The 17,810-nt window shown below is 43.9% G+C and overlaps 1 long non-coding RNA gene across 1 annotated transcript in view; it reads left to right on the forward strand.

Moving 5' to 3' along the window:
• LOC102975251 (uncharacterized) overlaps window positions 1–16,338 on the forward strand; it is a 34,028-nt gene extending 17,690 nt beyond the window's left edge. Inside the window, exon 3 of the long non-coding RNA XR_449352.3 lies at window positions 16,127–16,338. This is a non-coding gene — a long non-coding RNA (uncharacterized lncRNA). The remainder of the gene's footprint in view (window positions 1–16,126) is intronic.
• Window positions 16,339–17,810: the final 1,472 nt, after the last annotated feature.

The following is a 17,810-nucleotide window of genomic DNA, read 5'->3' on the forward strand; positions in this document are numbered from 1 at the left end:
ATTTTTCATCATTAGTATATAGGAATGCAAGAGATTTCTGTGCGTTAATTTTGTATCCTGAAACTTTACCAAATTCATTGATTAGCTCTAGTAGTTTTCTGCTGGCAACTTTAGGATTCTGTATGTATACTGTCATGTCATCTGCAAACAGTGACACTTTACTTCTTTATCCAGCTGGAGCTCTTAACCACCATTCTAAATGTTAAATAATTTTCCATGTAATGATTCATTTGATGCTAATAATAATAATAACCACGATTCATGGAGAGCCTACTGAGTATGAGATACTTTATTAGGCCATTTTAAAATATCTACTCTTCACTACAATGAGAGATGTGTATTATTTTCTCTGGCTTGCCGATGAGGAAGCAGCTTCATTCTTTGCCTCATTTGATCTTTGTCCTAATCCTTTGAGGCTGGTTCTCTTGTGATAACAGACGAGGAAATGGAAGTTCAGAGAGGCTAAGAAACTTGCTCGTGGTCACACAGTGAATTATAGGCAGAGCTGGGTCTCACACCCAGATTTTTCTGACTCAGAAGTCTGGGTTTTGAACCACTGTGCTGCAGTTCTCCAAGTAACCCATAAGGTAGGCAGATACATCCCTGTTTTGCAGTGGGGAAACTGAGGTAATGGGAGGGGAAATGACTTACTTAATGTTCTTCCAGCTTCATTATGCTTTCTGGAGATCATCATGTTTCGTAATTGCATGCAAGGGCTTTGGAGCTGGTTGCACTGAGCACAGTGCCGGGACCTGGCGAGCAATCAGTTAACGGTAGCTGTTGTCATTTGCAGTGTGGGAGTTACGCAGCCCACAACCTTGGGTACAGACCTGGTACCTGCATCCTGGACTGTCTGCATTCTATTTTGTGCTGGCTTATGCTTAGACCACAGAACTTTTCTATCATTTCCATTCAGTGCCCACTGATGACGCACCACCCCGATAAAAGCCACCTGAGTCTCTGCAAGGACAGCTCCCTTTGTGGGAGGTGCATCTGAATGGATGTGGCCCGCAGGAGAGCCTTGGAGCAGAGACCCAGCCCCTGACTCATGCTGAGCTGTTCCCCATCTGGCTGAGGCTGGCCCAGGAGCTGTCCCCCTCCCTCTAAACCAAACCTGGCCCTGTCATCTTGGCACAGACCTCCAGCTTCAGCCTTTGGACTTCAGGCTGCAGTCCTACTCACTCTCCGATTCTTCCTCTGGCATCTGCCAGGATCCAGGAAGAGGGTTACGGAGCGTCTCTTTCCAACTCAGCTTTTTCCCTGCATCCTTTATTATTGGTTGAATTGTGGGAGCCAAAGCTGAATTTCTCTCCCATTTCCTCTGAAATCAGTATCCGGCAAGAATCATCTCTGCACTTGAGAGTCTAGGGAGAAGTCACCACCAGTTCTGGCTCTTTGCCTCTGGAGGAAGAGTTAGTCACTTGGTTACCGCTGGCTGAAATTGATAGGAGATGTCATGGGGAGGAAACACGTTTCTTATGAGTTAGCAGAGCACAGTCTTCAAAACTAATGTCCTTTTTCTTGTACAGAGAGAGTTAGTGGCAAACTGATTTCCTCTTCTGGGAGTCCTGACTCTAGTACCCTAGATGCTGCCACTAATGATTCCTTTCTACTCAGCCCGCAGAAGTCTTGGGAGTCATGTGACAAAAATGTGGAGTTGGGGAGAAGGAAAATGAGATATTTTAACACACTGTCTCATTTTATCCCCACACAACCTATGGTTTTTTTCCCCATTTTTCAAGGGTAAAAAATGTGAAACTCAGAGCAGTGTCTGAATATGTCCTTGCCTGTACAAGGTCACACAGTTAGTAACTGGCAGAGCCGACTTATGGACCCAAGTCTGTCCAGTGCCAAAGCCACAGCAGCGAAAGCGGCTCTTCCATCTCTTTCTCTCCCTCCGTCTCCTCTTTTCCTCTCTTTTCCATTTGTCACCTCCTCCCATGCCCACCCTCCAAGGAGTCAGAGATTTTCCAATGGATTACATAAGACAACACACTGCCTTGCATACAGTAGGAGCTCAATAAGTACACATTGAATCTGAATTGCTGTGCCATGCTTTTTAAGTGTGTTTGCATTTTCTAAAAGTATTCCTGGAAAAGATAATACCTAACGCCAACGACTAAATGGTGAATTTCTAGCGCAGGGAATCTTTACTTGGACATTTCTTCCCCCTCCCTCTCTCTCCTTCCCTCCCTCTCTCCCTCTCTCCCTTCTTCCCTTCCCTTCCCTTCCCTTCTCTTCCTGTTCTCTCTCTCTTTCAAAACACTGGCACTAACCTAAGTGCTTTGTCAATATTTACTGATTTAATCCTCATTACCACTGTGTGAGGTACCTACTATTGTTACCAGCAGCATCCCATTTTGCAAATAAGTAAATGGGGCACAGAAAGCATGGCTTAGTTTTCTGCCTAGGAACACACAGCTTAGAATCAGCACAGGGGGAGTTTGAAGGTGGGCAGTCAGGCTCTTTAACCACTGCCAGTGCACTGTTCTGCCTGTCGAGGTGGGGATAGTTTCCGGGAGCCACTTCCATCTCTTATACCTACCTGACATTGTACAGTTTCCAAGATATGTTCACATGTCTCATTCCATTTAATCCTCATCACCATCTGTGAAGTACGGACCATTATTCCTATTTGCCACAGAGGAAGCCCAAGCTCCGAGAATTTAAGTGACTTGCTCAAGGTCACCGACTGGTAAGGTGTAGAGCCTGGGAGCCCAACCAACGTGGGATCCATTTATTTCCATGAATGAGGCTGGTGCTGAGAATTAGAGCTGATTGGAGAAAAGACAAAGCTTTGAGCAGGAAAAAAATGCTGAATGTGTTCATTTTTCTTTCTTGATAGTTGGACACAAGAAGTGTATGTGTGGTGTGTGTGTGTGTGTGTGCGCGCGTGTGTGTGTGTGCGTGTGTGCGTGTGTATTCATGAAAGTATTCCTCAGACCTTGAGGTTTTAATAAAACGTGAAAAAAACTTTACCAGCACTTTCCCTTCCCTCCTGGTTTTTGGGCTCTGCATAATTTAAGGAAATGTAATCCATATGTCTGATTATTCATACTTCCATCATCAAAAAATATTGTTGATTCTTTGAGGAGCGTTTGATGTTCTGGAAACCAATTTTTTTTTTGAGGGCAGTGGAGAAGCGAGAAGAATTTTTTTAAAAAGCATCCTTCCTTTTCCTACTATTTTATTTCCATTGAAAAACAGTTTATGGCATTTGACTGGGAGATGGACAAGTGGCCACTAGAATATTCTACTTTTTTCTTATAGATGTTTATTATAGTGATGAGTCCAGGAATGTAGCTCTTGGCCTCAGGGCTCTGATATGGTAGGGAGGAGAATGAATACTTATGGAGTCTCTACCCCACGAAGCCACTTTACCTACAAGGTCTTATGTGGTGTTCACAACGCCCCTGGGAGGAGGTGCCATTGGGTCTATTTTTATAGAAGAGGAGAGTGAGGCTCCGAGGCCAGAGAAAGGTCCAGCTGGGATGGAAATCCAGCTTTGCCTGACTCCAAAGCTATGGTGCTCACACCCTACATCTCCTTCAAGAGAATACAAGGGTGTTTGCCTTCCAATCCGTTATCAGTTCTATTCGCATCATCGTCCTTATATCCCTAACAGACCTCTGCACCCGAGCCACACCCTCCCAGGAATCCTTGCTCTTGTCGAGAGGGAGTGAGAGTGAAGGTTCCAATTCAGTGTCCCCATTCATCAAGTATCTACTGCGTGCTGACTGCAGAACGAGGTGCGGGGAGGGACAGAGATGAACCTGACAGTCCCCTCTCCTCTGGAGCACCAAATCAAGTGGGGTCAGCCGATGGGCACGCACCACTAACAACCCCTCCAGGATTGGGACCACTGCAGCCTAAATGCCACGTCCTCAAAGAGGCCTTCTCCAGCCCCCCATTTGAAGGAGCCCTCTACGCTCTATCACTTCAATCTTTTGTAATTTGCAACGTTGCACTTTTCACACGATGACATTTTTCTTGTTGCATATTGTTTTGTTTATTATCTATCTCTACTCCTCTAGAAGTAGAACAGTCCCTGGCATATAGAAAATATTTGTTGAAGGAAAGCTTGTCTTCTTCATCACTGTGTCCCTAGACCCTGAAACAGACTGGGTTTTTAATAACAATACTATCCAGGACTTATTGAGCACTTAACCACATTCCAAGCATTCTTTGAATGATTCTACTTGTGTTGTCTCGTCTGGTTCATCTCACTTAGCCTTACCAGACACCTCTGAGGTAGTTCCAATCATTACTGCCATTTTGCAGATGAGGAAACTGATGCATGAAAGGGCCAAGATCCCACAGCTAGCAAGAAGTGGGGTTGAGTTTCAAACCCAGGCAGTCTTGACCCCAGAGCTGGAGCTCTTAACTACCATTCTAAATGTTTAATGAATACGTGAATGATTGGGAGAACTATAGCCAAGCAGAATGTGGGATTTGGAAGGCATTTGGAAGCAATGTGCTATGTGTAGAGAAGAGAATCAATGCATTGTAGCTGACAGAATCAAACTTTTCAGAGAAGTCAACAATTAAGCTTAGTCTTCGGGTGGGTAGGGTGCGAACGTGTGCATTCCAGAGTCAAGAGTCCAGAGTTAGAACCATGGTGAGGACAGAGGAGAGGACAGATCAAGCACAAGGAAGGCAGAGACGGGTAAGGAGGAGTGGGAAATAAGGCTGAAAAGGGAGGATGGGCCAGAAAGTGGAGGGCTTGGGGTGGGAATGGGGTACCAAGGAAGGTTTCCACATAGGGAGGCTCCGTAATCAGAGCCTTCTGTTTTAGGCTGTATTTAGCCTTGTGTTTTGACTCCAGTGCAGACTGCATGTCACATCTCAATCATCCAGTAATCCCAGGAGGTCCTCATTACTATTTCCACTGTACAGGTGACCCTGTGGATGCTCTCAAAGAGCTGGTTTTTCCCGTTTATCAGCTATTAAATGGCAGAACTAGGGCTCTACCTCCCGCCTGCCCGGGCTGTTTCCACTACCAGGTAAACATTCCCACCACTCCGAGAAAGGAAGGATGCCACCGTACCCTCCTCAATCTCCCAAGGGTAACGGAGAGAATTCCCTGCTCTCCTCTCCCTTCTCAACATTTGAGGCTGTTTCCAGGGGAGAGAGTTTCTGATGAGGAGGGGGGGGGATAGTGGGGTTGGCTAGAGCATTAGTGGTGAGAGAGCCTTGTGGAGGAGGGGAAAACGAGAAGAGAGACAGCAAATTGTTTCTGGATGGAATTTTCCAGACAGGGCCTCAGTCAGAGAACAAATGTGCCTTCTGAATTTTCACTATAATTGTTATTGACCTTTAGTGCGATGAGCAAAATTACTCTCCCGTACCCCTCCGCCCCCATCCTTTTTTACCAAATTGTTTTCCCTGACTTTTCAAAAATGAAGTTTGGCCAGCCCAGCCCTGACTGCCGACTGTGGGAAAACAAAGCATCTCCTTATGGCCCCAAACGGAGCGTTCGCAATTAATCCATTGATCTCAGTAGAAAACCCTATTGTATCAGGGCCCGCCAGGAGAAAGCTGCATCCTGCCCCTCTCCCGCCCTGCACAGAATGTTCATTGAAGTCAACCCCCAAATTGATGGCAGGATATGGCCCTAAAAGCCTCCAAATTAAAGGGTCCCAGAAAATAAGGTTGGCTGGGCAGCGGAAGCTGGGGTGGAGGAGGTGGGGGAGAAAGGGGGAAGGGGCTGGGTTTCCTCTGGAATCCGTGGGTAAGAGCAAAATGTCAGGGCGTAGAGTTTCTGGTTGCCCTTGACTCTCAGTTCTCCTTAGTTTGTTCTGCAGCTTCAGACCCTTAGCTCTCTAGTTTGCTGATTGTTTGGTTTTTTGTTGATGCTGTTTCCACTGATGAAATTGACAATGGTGATACTCACTAGGATCTATTGGGTCTGGAAGACTAGATACCACCACCCCCTCTGCCTCATCTTGCTTACTTTTCTAACAGCCCTTGGTGAAAGTGATGGAGATTATGAGGATTATCTCTTTTTAAGTGGGTCCCACCTGTGATGGGCTTTACCCGTTCTTTTTCATTTAACCCTTCAAACCCTGAAGGGGAGCAGAGCTGGCCAGTTAAACAATAACCCAAGACACGGTAGCCCAGTTCACCAGTCTTCAACAGGCATTAAGCAACACTAGATTTGCAAAACATCTATTTCCCAGAGCTTCTCCAAGGCAGAGTATGTGGATGGAAAGAAGAGTTAGATACGCTGCCTGGGCTGAGGAGTGAGCCCTGTTGGTGCCTAATCTGTCTTCCATGAGGGTGAGTGAGATGATTGCAGGACTTTGTTTTGCTGAATGGAGTATGTGGTGGGATGCTGCCGTCCTGGGACACCGCACAAGCTTGTGAGTTTGTGAGTTGTGCACTGCTCACATATACCTTGTATGTTACATGCACCATATGTAAATGTACATATAGGAGCCCCATTACATATACCATACTGTAGACAACTCTGCATGGCAGGCCTGCCATGGTCCCCCTTTTCGATTCTCCCCTCATCCAATATGCTCTCTCTCTTCTAAATAAAAGCTAAACAAATATTCAAAGACTTTTAAGCCTTCAAAGAACACCTACAGTATCAGTCTGGTCCTGTTGGTAGGTGATATTCTCATTTTACAGATGGAGAAACCGAGGCACCCCAGGATAGAATGACATGTTTAAAGACACACAATTAAGTAGTTGATTCCGATCCAACAAGAGTATAAGCTCTAGGAAAACCAGGATACTTTTTATCTTATTCAGAGATACAGCTCCAATATCTATAGACCTACATCCCAACGCTGTCTAGTGTGGTGCCGGACATGTAGATGGTGAGCAATGAATATTGGTTGCATAAATGAGAAAGCTATATTTTGCTCTTTTCTAGGATATGTGGTGCCCTGATTCTTCTCTGCCTGCCTCGTTGCTGTACTGCAATTTGTCTGGTCCTTATGTTTTTCAATAATCTTCCTACAAGGATCTTCTGATAAATCCCCCATCATGTTCAATTATAGGAGGGAAGTGGGTTTCTTCAGACAAATAAAAAAGGTATACTTCCCTTGATCAGAAAACAAGAGCTATAGCAGTCCTCAAATTTCCCATCTTTGTCTTGGCTTCCCAGGAGTTCAGAATTAAATTTGGTGCTTAATTTCATGTTATCCTTGAGTTACATTTTGAGTACAGTTTTTTCATGCATTCTGTGGTTTCAGAGCTCTCTCTTTCTCTGATTCAATTTTACAGGTGTCTTTTGGGATGTCAAGAAGACAGTCTAATAATAATAGTGCCCATGATGTCACTAGGACCATATGTTGTCCAGAGCCCCCTATATGTCTAAGAGCTCTACTGGGAAGCCCTACCCAAGCCCAGACTTGGCTATAGACTTCATGGTTCATCTACACCAGTAGTTCTCTACTGAGGTGGGTGTGGAGGTGGAGTGATTTTGCCCCTCAAGGGATGTTTGGCAATGTCTGGAGGTATCTTTGGTTGTTACTGGAATCTAGTGAGCAGAGGCCAGGGATGCTGCTTAACCTCCTGCAATGCATGGGATGGCCCCTACAATACAAAGAATCGTCTAGCACCGAATGTAAATAGTGTCAAGTGTTCAGAAACCTTGCTCTATACCTGTCAGCTGTCATGAAGCATCTCATGGAAAGAATTGAACTTCACCCTTTCTTCTCTTTACTTGGCTGAGAGTGCTCAAGGCCAGCCTTTGGCCAGGCTTCCCATATATTCTCTTCGAAGCCCCCATTTCCCCCTACCCCCAGCTTCTGTCTTGCTCACATACTAGAGGAACCCAGACAGATGAGGACCCCATCTTATTCATCTTCTGACCTTTGATTTTTGCACAGGTCCTAGCATGGAGACTTTTCCTTTTTTTCTCTTTCTTTTTTTTTTTTTTTTTTTGGAGACTTTTCTATCTAAGGTACAAGGTGATCTCACATCTTTAGCATTGAGAGAAGAGAGAGAATTTCAGAATGAAATAATTTTCTTTTTCTTATTGCCTTCAGTTACACAGTCCCAAAGAGGAAGTTAATAAAAATATAGCTTCCCCAGAGATCTGTCCTGATACGTTTTGACCAGAGCTTGGATATTTTTGCTGTGTTAGCGTCATCATGATGAAGGCATTCCCCACGTCCACCTCTGCCATCCTGTGTTCTCTTAGTTGACTATCAGTAACATAAGGCCTTTGGGCCAATGGACAATTGTATCGCCAGCAAGCTAGACTCTACTCCGTCCTGGCGCCCTCACAATCTCTAAGCTATACTTTTTCTTCCTCACAGTAAGCTGCCTGGTCTAAATTTCTGGACAGCTGCCTCACTTTCCCTGCTTGACACCTCAGGTCTTCCTCGGTAAAGCTCAGACTTGAACTCAAGCCTCGTGAGTCGGAACCCTGCTGTCAACTGTCTTTTCCTTGGTGTGGGCGGAGGGCAGGAAGGTGCTGGTCCTGCTTTTCCTACTCATCCTCCACCGACAGGGTCCTTCGTGCCATGAACCACGAATGTGATGATTTCCATGGTGCCATGCAGTTACCGCCCCATCTGATTTTCAACATTACCTGTGTCTGTGTCCCAGTGAGGGACAGGATACTAGGAGAGGCAAGTTCAGGCTCACTTAATCAATTAGACATTGATTCATTCCATAGCATTTAACATTTTGGGCAGAAGTACTGTATGCCAAGCACTGTGCCAGCTGTTGAGTTCACAAGTTTAGTAAGATCCCATCACTAGCTCACAAAGAGACCAATTGGAAGCATACAGTGCTCCGTGCATAAGTGCTGTGATTGACCTGAGTACAGGGTGTTGGTGCCTGGAGGGCACCCATCTCAGCCTGGGAAATGTGGTCAGAGAAGCCTTCCTGGAGGAAGGGATGCCTGAGCCAGGTTTTAAAGGGCTTCTATTGGCTCAACCAGCTCCTCTAGCCAGACTGGTCTCCCCAGAAACTGTGTCACACTGGTTTTCTTCCTCTTCATTCTTCTCAGCAGTCACTCCCAACAACATCTGTGTTACTATACTTGTGGCAATTCTTCCTAGACCAAAAAAATAAATAAAAATGAGAGAGCGGTGGGCCCCTTGAATTGGGGGAACTTCCCGTCGGAGAAGTTATACCCCAGCCTGTGAGTAAGCTGTGGATCACGAAGGTTCAACTTGAGGTGACTTCTGGTCGGTAGCCAGTGGTTCAAGGCACTCACTGCTTCTTATTAGAAATGGTTGCGTGGGGTGAGGATGGGGTTACCACCCCTGTCAACCAGCTCCAGCCCTGCCCCCGCACCCCACGAAGAGACCAGCCCCAAGAGGCCAAACCAGGAGGCAGAGTGTTTTCGGATCTTCTCCACAGCTCTGAGAGGCAGAGGTAATTGTCCCCATTGCCTTGCTGAAGAAACTGAGAGTCAGATGGCTTGAGTCACTTGCTAATAAATGCCTGAGACAGGATGCAAAAGCAGGGCTTTTCAGTCCAAATCTGCTTTCTTCACACCACCCTATTTTCTTTGCACAGCTGAGACTCCATGACCAATGAAGAGCAAATCAGAGCCCTGCCCTAGATCCCCTCAGGCTTGCTTTCACAGGGTTGCTTTGGAGATGAAACAGAACCAGAACAGAGCTTATGTGTTTTGCTATGTCACACCTCTTTTTCCCAAGATTTCAAAGTCCTGGGTCCATTTATCTAGATACTCAAGTTCTCAACAGGGGCGTTAGATAGAGGCTGGAGAGGGAAATGCTGTTTTGGAAAGAATGAAACCATTCTTGCAGTGTTTATATTCAATTCCGGAGACCTGGTTAGAAAAATATTTTTAAAAAACGGAAGGAAGAGTAACTATGCACTCACCAAACGTGGGCTGCTCATCATGGGGAACCTTTGCCCTGGGAGTCTGTTCCCAGGACTAGACATGTGCAGCCCCAAACTGCCGTTAGGAGATGAAAGGGAATCTTTCAACATTTCCTCCTATTGTCTGAGCTTTCTCCCTGCTTTGTCACCATAACATTCTTTTTTGGAATTCCATTAATGTGGAGTTTTTCCCTCCCCCAGAAACAATTAAAAGAGAGGAGCTGGCAAAGCCAGCCAGGAAAGACCTGTGGCTCACTCCTAAGTGAGTAACTATCATGTGTCTTGGAAAGGTTTGCTGCTTCCAGTTGAAGAAATTTGAGCTTAAAGATCCTATCTATCTGGCAGCAAGATGTGATTTAGACTCTACAGGGAGGCGCTGGGAGGGCTGAATATGACCTGGGGACCAGAAGACCTAGGCTCAAATCCTGTTTTCACTCTTTCCTAATTGCGTGACTTTGAGCAAGGTAGTTAACTTCTCTGAACTTCAAGTGCATCGGTGAAAATAGGAATTCTGCCTATGTTGTGTGTGCTCTTGTGAAAAGGAAATGAGATAGGGGATATGAAAGTATTGATACTTGGCACATGGTAGCTTTCAAATCTGGCTTTTTCTTTCTTTCTCTGTCTTGTCATGTCCCTTCCACCTGCACAGACTCCAACATGAAGCTTCTGAGTTAGTCAAGCAAAAGAAGCAGGAACAGTCTAAACAGGAAGCTTTAAGCACTGACAACTCCATTTAACTAATACTAAGTTAACTAACAACTTCAGTTAACTAATACATTTGTGTGTATGTATGTGTGGAGCAGTAATTTGTAAGAAAAAAAAAAAAGAGTACTTGACTGAGGCTGTGTGTCCCTGTGGTTTTCATCACTGCTCTGAGTACTAATGAGGAATATATACATACGACTATATAAAATATATATGTAGATTTTCTGTGTAAAATAAGCCTATCATTTATAATGCACTTCTTGTATTCTGGGTACTTTGTGAATATTATCTTGGTTAAACCTTGTAATCACATTATATAGTAGGAATTTTTATCCAAAAGTCCACATAAGGAATGAAGGCTTAGAGAGGTAGTCAGTAGTGGAGTTAGGATATTTTTTTTAAGTCTTAATGTTTTTAGAGCAGTTTTAGATTTACAACAAAATTGAGAGGAAGGTACAGGGATTTCTTATATACCCCTGCCCCCGCACATGCATAGCCTTCTGCCAACATCACTCACGAGAATGGTACATTTTTTTTTACCAGTGACGAATCTACATGGACTCATCATTATCATCCAAAGTCCGTAGTTTACCTTAGGGTTCACTCTTGGTGTTGTACCTTCCATGGGTTTGGGTGTATATAATAACATATATCCATCATTATCATATCATACAGAGTATTTTCACTGCCCTAAAAATCCTCTGTGCTCTGCCTATTCATCTCCTCTCCCTCCCCGCCCTTGCCCATTCTGGCAACTAGTAATCTTTTACTAGTCTCCATAGTTTTACCTTTTCCAGAATGTCATATAGTTGGAATCATACAGTGTGTTGCTTTTCAGATTGGCTTCTTTCACTAAGTAATATGAATTTAAGTTTCATTCATGTCTTTTCATGGCTTGATAGCTCACTTTTTAAAAAAAATTTAATTAATTAATTTATTTTTGGCTGAGTTGGATCTTCGTTGCTGCATGTGGCCTTTCTCTAGTTGCGGTGAGCGGGGGCCACTCTCCGTCGCGGTGCACAGGCTTCTCACTGCAGTGGCTTCTCCTGTTGCGGAGCATGGGCTCTAGGTGTGCGGGCTTCAGTAGTTGTGGCACATGGGCTCAGTAGTTGTGGCACGTGGGCTCAGTAGTTGTGGCTCATGGGCTCTAGAGCGTAGGCTCTAGTAGTTGTGGTGCACGGGCTCAGTTGCTCTGCAGCATGTGGGATCTTCCCAGACCAGGGATCGAACCCGTGTCCCCTGCATTGGCAGGCGGATTCTTAACCATGGTGCCACCAGAGAAGCCCAGATAGCTCATTTCTTTTTAGCACTGAATAATATTCCATTGTCTGGTTGTACCACAGTGTATTCATCCATTCACCAACTGAAGACATCTTGGTTGCTTCCAAGTTTTTTGCAATTATGAGTAAAGCTGCTATGTGCATCCATCCATGTGCAGGTTTTTGTGTGGACGTAAGTTTTCAGCTCCTTTGGGTAAATACCAAGGAGTGTGATTGAAGGATCATACAGTAAGAGTATGTTTCGTTTTGTAAGAAACTGCCCAACTATCTTCCTAAGTGACTATACCACTTATATTCCCACCAGCAATGAATGAGAATTCCTGTTGCGCCACATCTTCGCCAGTGTTTGGTGTTGTCGGTGTCCCTGATTTTGGCCATTCTAATAGGTGTGTAGTGGTATGTCGTTACTTTAATTTGCATTTCCCTGATGACATATGATGTGGAGCATCTTTTCATATACTTACTGGCCATATGTATATCTTCTTTGATGACCTGTCTGTTAAGGTCTTTGACCCCATTTTTTAATTGGGCTTGTTTTCTTATTGTTAAGTATTCTTCGTATCTTTTGTATGATAGTCCTTTATCAGATGTGTCTTTTGCAAATATTTTCTCCCAGTCTGTGGCTTGTCTTCTCATTCTTTTAACATTGTCTTTTACAGAGCAGAAGTTTTTAATTTTAATGAAGTTCAGCTTATCAATGATTTCTTTCAAGGATTGTGTCTTTGGTGCTGTATCTAAAAAGGCATGCTCCTACCCAAAGTCATCTACATTTTCTCCTATGTATTTTCTAGGAGTTTTATAGTTTTGCATTTTACATTTAGGTCTGTGATCCATTTTGAGTTAATTTTTGTGAAGGGTGTTTGTGTCAATATCCATTTGTTTTTGCATGTGGATGTCCAGTTGTTCCAGTGTCACTGATTGAAAAGATTATCTTTGCTCCATTGTATTGCCTTTGCTCTTTTGTCAAAGATCAGTTGACAGTATTTATGGGGATATGTTTCTGGGATCCCTGTTTTGTTCCACTGATCTATTTTCAATTCTTTCACCAATACCACACTGTCTTGATGACTGTAGCATTATAGTAAGTTTTGAAGTTGGGTAGCATCGGTCCTCCAACTTTGTTCTCCTTCAGTACTGTGTTGGATATTCTGGGTCTTTTGCCTTTCCATATAAACTTTAGAATCGGTTTGTTGATATCAACAAAATAACTTGCTGGGATTTTGATTGGGATTGCATTGAATCTATAGCTCAAGTTGGGAAGAATTGACATCTTGACAATATCGTGTCTTCCTATCCATGAACATGGAATATCTCTCCATTTATTTAGTTCTTCTTTGATTTCATTCATCAGAGTTTTGTGGTTTTCCTCACATAGATCTTGTATAAATTTTGTGAGATTTATACCTAAGTATTTGATTTTCTGGGGTGCTAATGTTTTTAATGTCAAATTCCACTTGTTCATTGGTGGTCTATAGGCAAGGAACTGACTTTTATACATCAATTCTATGTATCTGCAACCTTTCTATAATTGCTTATTAGTCTTTTTCTTTTCTTTTTCTTTTTTTTTTTTTTTTGCCAGTTATTCTAGATTTTCTACTTAGATGATCACGTCATCTGCAAATAGAGTTTTATGTCTTCCTTTCCAAACTGTATACTTTTTATTTCTTTCTCTTGTCTTATTGCATTAGTAAGGACATCCAATACAATGTTAAAAGAAGCAATGAGAAGGGGCATCCTTGCTTTGTACCTGATCATAGTGGGAAAGTTTCAGTTTCTTATCATTAAATATGATGTAAGCTGTAGGGTTTTTGTAGGTAGACTTTATCAAGTTGAGAAAGTTCCTCTACATTCCTAGTTTACTCAGTTTTTATCATGAATAGGTTTTTTTCATGAGTTGGAGTTTGTCAAATAGTTTTTCTGCATCTATTGGTATGATTATGTGATTTTTCTTTTTTAGTCTTTTGATACAATGGATTACATTAAATATTGAACCAGCCTTGCATACCTGAAATAAATCACACTTGGTTGAATTAAGATTCTGCTTTTTCTGATTCAAAAGCCACCCCTCCTAGCACTGAATTTCAAAAACCCCTGTGATCTCTAATGCTCATATTAGTATTTAGAGTGCACAATCTTGTAGTCACTCATACATTAGTTCAAGGAACTGTCATGTGCTAGGTACTATTCTAAATAGGGAGATTTCAAGTTGTAGAAGATGATCTTTACCAGTTACCTAAAACTTGTGAACTTCAGGTATTTTTAAAATTTGTAAATGGAAATATTGTTTACCTGAAGATTTGTTTGGGAGGATTACATGAAAAAAATGTATGTAAAGCATCTCACAGTGTGCTTGGCATATGGTAGGTGTTCATATAAGATTCTTAGCACACTCAAACTGGTCAATTTGGGAATAATTATTTAAGGAGTTACAGACAGCATTAGAGAAAGCAATGAAAGATAGTGCTAGACCCTAGGGCTAGAAACAGAAGTGAGATTTTACTATCCTCAGGCCTGAAGGGGTGAGGGGAAGGACCAGTTATGGAACTAGAAGAGAGTAGCTATATAGAGAGGGCTGCCTTTCGCGAGCTGTGGCCTTCGGTAGAGAAATATCATTAACCCATAGCAACCTGACATAGAAGGAGCCAGGGGCACCAATATCCCAACTTCACTCTCCTCTCATTTTCTGATCTCCTACTAGTGGTTCCCACTGAATCCCAACTGGGAGCCAGAGCTCAAGGGAGCCAACTGATGTCCTTTTAAGGTCAGCCTCCTGGGGCACAGAGTCAGATGAAAAGTGGAGAGAGTAGATCTGGATGGGCAAATGGAGAATATCCAGCAGAATATTCCATCAATATTGAATCCAAATTCCCACTCTGAAATTGCTTACAGTCAAATAGGGAAGATGAGACTTTTACCCAGCATCCACACCACAAGGTAGAGTGGGGTGAGTCTATTACAGTAGGTTTGAGCTGGATGAGCTGCCACTTCATATTTGTCACAACCTGTAGTGGTTCTCCAGTGTCTAACAAAACCAAGACTCTAAGCAGGCATTAAAGATCTGCTATAATGGGCCTTGGATCATGTCAAGTCTTTCTCTCATCTGACCTTTGACAGTCAGCTAAGTCATAGGCACTGTCATGACTCCATGCTTTGGTTGAACTGCTTCCTACAGCCCAGCAGGCCCTGGCCTCCCACCTTCCCCCACTTCTTTTCCAGCTCTCAGGGCACATCCCACTCATAATCTTAGGATTGTTTTCCCTGGATATGCTTCATTCAACAAACATTTCATTCAACAGACACTGAATGCCTATTGAGCTCCTGGCACAAGACAAAAAAGGAGCTACACAGGGAATTAGGACCGGTTCTTGTCCCTAAGGAGCTCATATTCTTCCCGGGATTAGAACTCTCCTGTTACTTGGCCATCTTCCTTCTAGACTATCGGTGTCCTGAGGACAGGGAATCTGTTTAATTATCTTTGTACTTGCAGTGCTTAGCAACTGTGTGGCACAGAAGTCTTTCAGAAAATGTGAAACCATAGAAGAAACAAGGATGGAGAGAGGGAGGAAGGAGGGAAAAAAGAAATGAATCAATTTATTCCACAGTTATTTGCTAAGTGCCTAAAATGTGCCAGGCCCTGATATACAATGAATAGCACAGGCTACACACATGCAGGTGTGTGTGTGGGGTGTGTGTGGGGGGTGTGTGTGAGTACACACACATACATGAAGCCTGAGGAATTAGTGATGAATGCCTGCAAAGCCCTGAGGACAAATCAGAGGACACCCTCTTGACTTCAGCTTTCTGAACTGAAGCTTTCAGAATCCAGATGAGAGAAGAGAAGGGATCTGTTTTGATGCCTGACAGTTATTGAGAGGTGGTGTGAGAGGACTCTTCAAACAGTTTCTGAAAGCAGGTGATTTTTTTGCAAATGAAGCCTTGTCGGCATGTGGTATTTGGATGATATAATTTCTTTAATTGAAAGTGTTATCTTAACCAGAGAGTTTTGCAAAACCCCAAAACAAAGACATCTGTTGCTGTTTTTGTTCTTTTCCCCAGCAAACAATCTGGTGGTGAAAAATAGGAATGACTAAATGGAACGCCAGGGAAAATTGTGGATTTGAAAAACAAACCCCTACGTCTTTAAAAGGGGGCAATTAATCAAGGTACAAGGCAGGCAGCTTTTGAACAGAGTCTTCTGTAACATCTTGGGTCATTATAACTCTACTTCTTTATATATCAATAATTATTAAGAAAGAACCAAGGGGACAAATTTGTGGCAAATTTAATGCATTTCTCTGTTGTCTGTGGACCTTAACTCTTAGCTCTGTGCTGCCCGTGCCTTGGCTGAATCTCCGGGCCAGACCCTTTGATCCGCTGGCCTCCTGGGTCTCCTGGACAATTCTTCCTGATGCACCTCGAACTCAGCTGATCAAAACTGACCTCATCTGTCCACTGGGACCAGCTTCTCCTCTTGAATTCTCCATTTTGGGGAGCCCCCTACCACCCACTCAGTACTGTACCGCAGGACCTTCCCCCTCCTGGAGACCAGCACAAGCTAAAATCAGGACTCACGGCTTCATCCTTGGAAAGATTCTCCATTCTGCTCCCTTTTCTTCACCCCCACTACCACTGCATCCCTCTCTCAGATTGCTGCCATGGCCCTGCCTCTCTCCAGGTCTGTATCTAACCTTGACCCCTGAATCAGTTAGGCTCATGGCAGGAAGCAGAACTCATCTCACATGGTTCAAATGAAGAGTCATTAATGAAGGGACAGAGAGGCGGGGGCAGGTTAACGTCATGAACAGGGGATGTCGAGGCACCCAGAGAGTAGCAACGGCTGGGAGCTGTTACCACCTCTAGGACTGAATGGACAGGGGAAGAAATAAAGATGTTGAAGCTCAGTGAGAACTAGAACCATGGAGGAAGGGCTGCCCAGTGGGAAATACCAGAAAGGCTTTGTGGAAAGGAGTGGGGAAGATATCACATGGTGGATGCTTCCTCTACCCACCTCCCTTCTCCTTGCTGGAGCTCCCCACTGGTTGCACCCAGATGTCTTGTTCTAGGGTGCCCAGAAGGCACGGTCAGCAGGGGTCAGCCTCCTGGGGCACAGAGCTGGCAGAGAAGGGCTGAGAATAGCTCTGGGAACATGGAAGAGGAGGACCAAGGATGGATAGCCTCTCCCCTTTTATCTGTTCTACACTCTGATACCCATGTGCTAGTTCTAAAACCCTGATGATACCTCTCTTTGAATTGAACCACTTAATTTGTTTTTTTTTTCTAGCGAGTCTCTTATTTCCGGTTCGGTCCACACAGAGAGCATTCAGCATCACACTGGTGACTGGGAGCCACCTCTCTAATTCATGTAACATGTCACTCTTGGTGGTCTCTGGTCTGAGACCGCTAATCTCATGCTGCACTGTGAATGAAACCATCCTGTTCTTCAAACCCTCTTATTCTCCCCTCACCCGCTCCCCACCCCCACCAGGAACTGAACCACTTTCAAAACTCCCCAAAGCTCCTTAAATTGTCATTGAATCTTCCTTTGACCTCTTCTCACCTCCCTAGTCCTGTCTCTCACCACTCCTGGTCTTTACTCCATACCCCAGCTCTACTGCATTACTTCCAGACCCCTGAATACAGCACGTTGTTCCACATCTCCATGCCTTAGTAAATGTTCCTTTCTTTCCCTGGGATACCCTCTTCTTCCCACCCAAACCTTCCCAACACTATTTGCCTGGTAAACTGCAAGTCTTCCAAACCTAGTTCAGATGTCACCTCCTCCAGGAAGACTTCTCTAACTGTCCCCTACCTGAGTTAATCACACCTACCTCTGAGCAATCTTCATTATATCCATTTTTATTTTTGCACTATTGATACACTTCGTGAATTGTTCTTGAACCTGTCTGTATCCCCCAGCCAGACTGGCAGCTCCTTGAAGGCAAAGACTGTGTGTATCATGTGTCCTGGCATCCCAGCTGATTGTCATAGTGCTTGGAACATTAAATC

Source organism: Physeter macrocephalus, chromosome 4, assembly GCF_002837175.3.
Source record: "Physeter macrocephalus isolate SW-GA chromosome 4, ASM283717v5, whole genome shotgun sequence".
Taxonomy (NCBI): Eukaryota; Metazoa; Chordata; class Mammalia; order Artiodactyla; family Physeteridae; genus Physeter; species Physeter macrocephalus.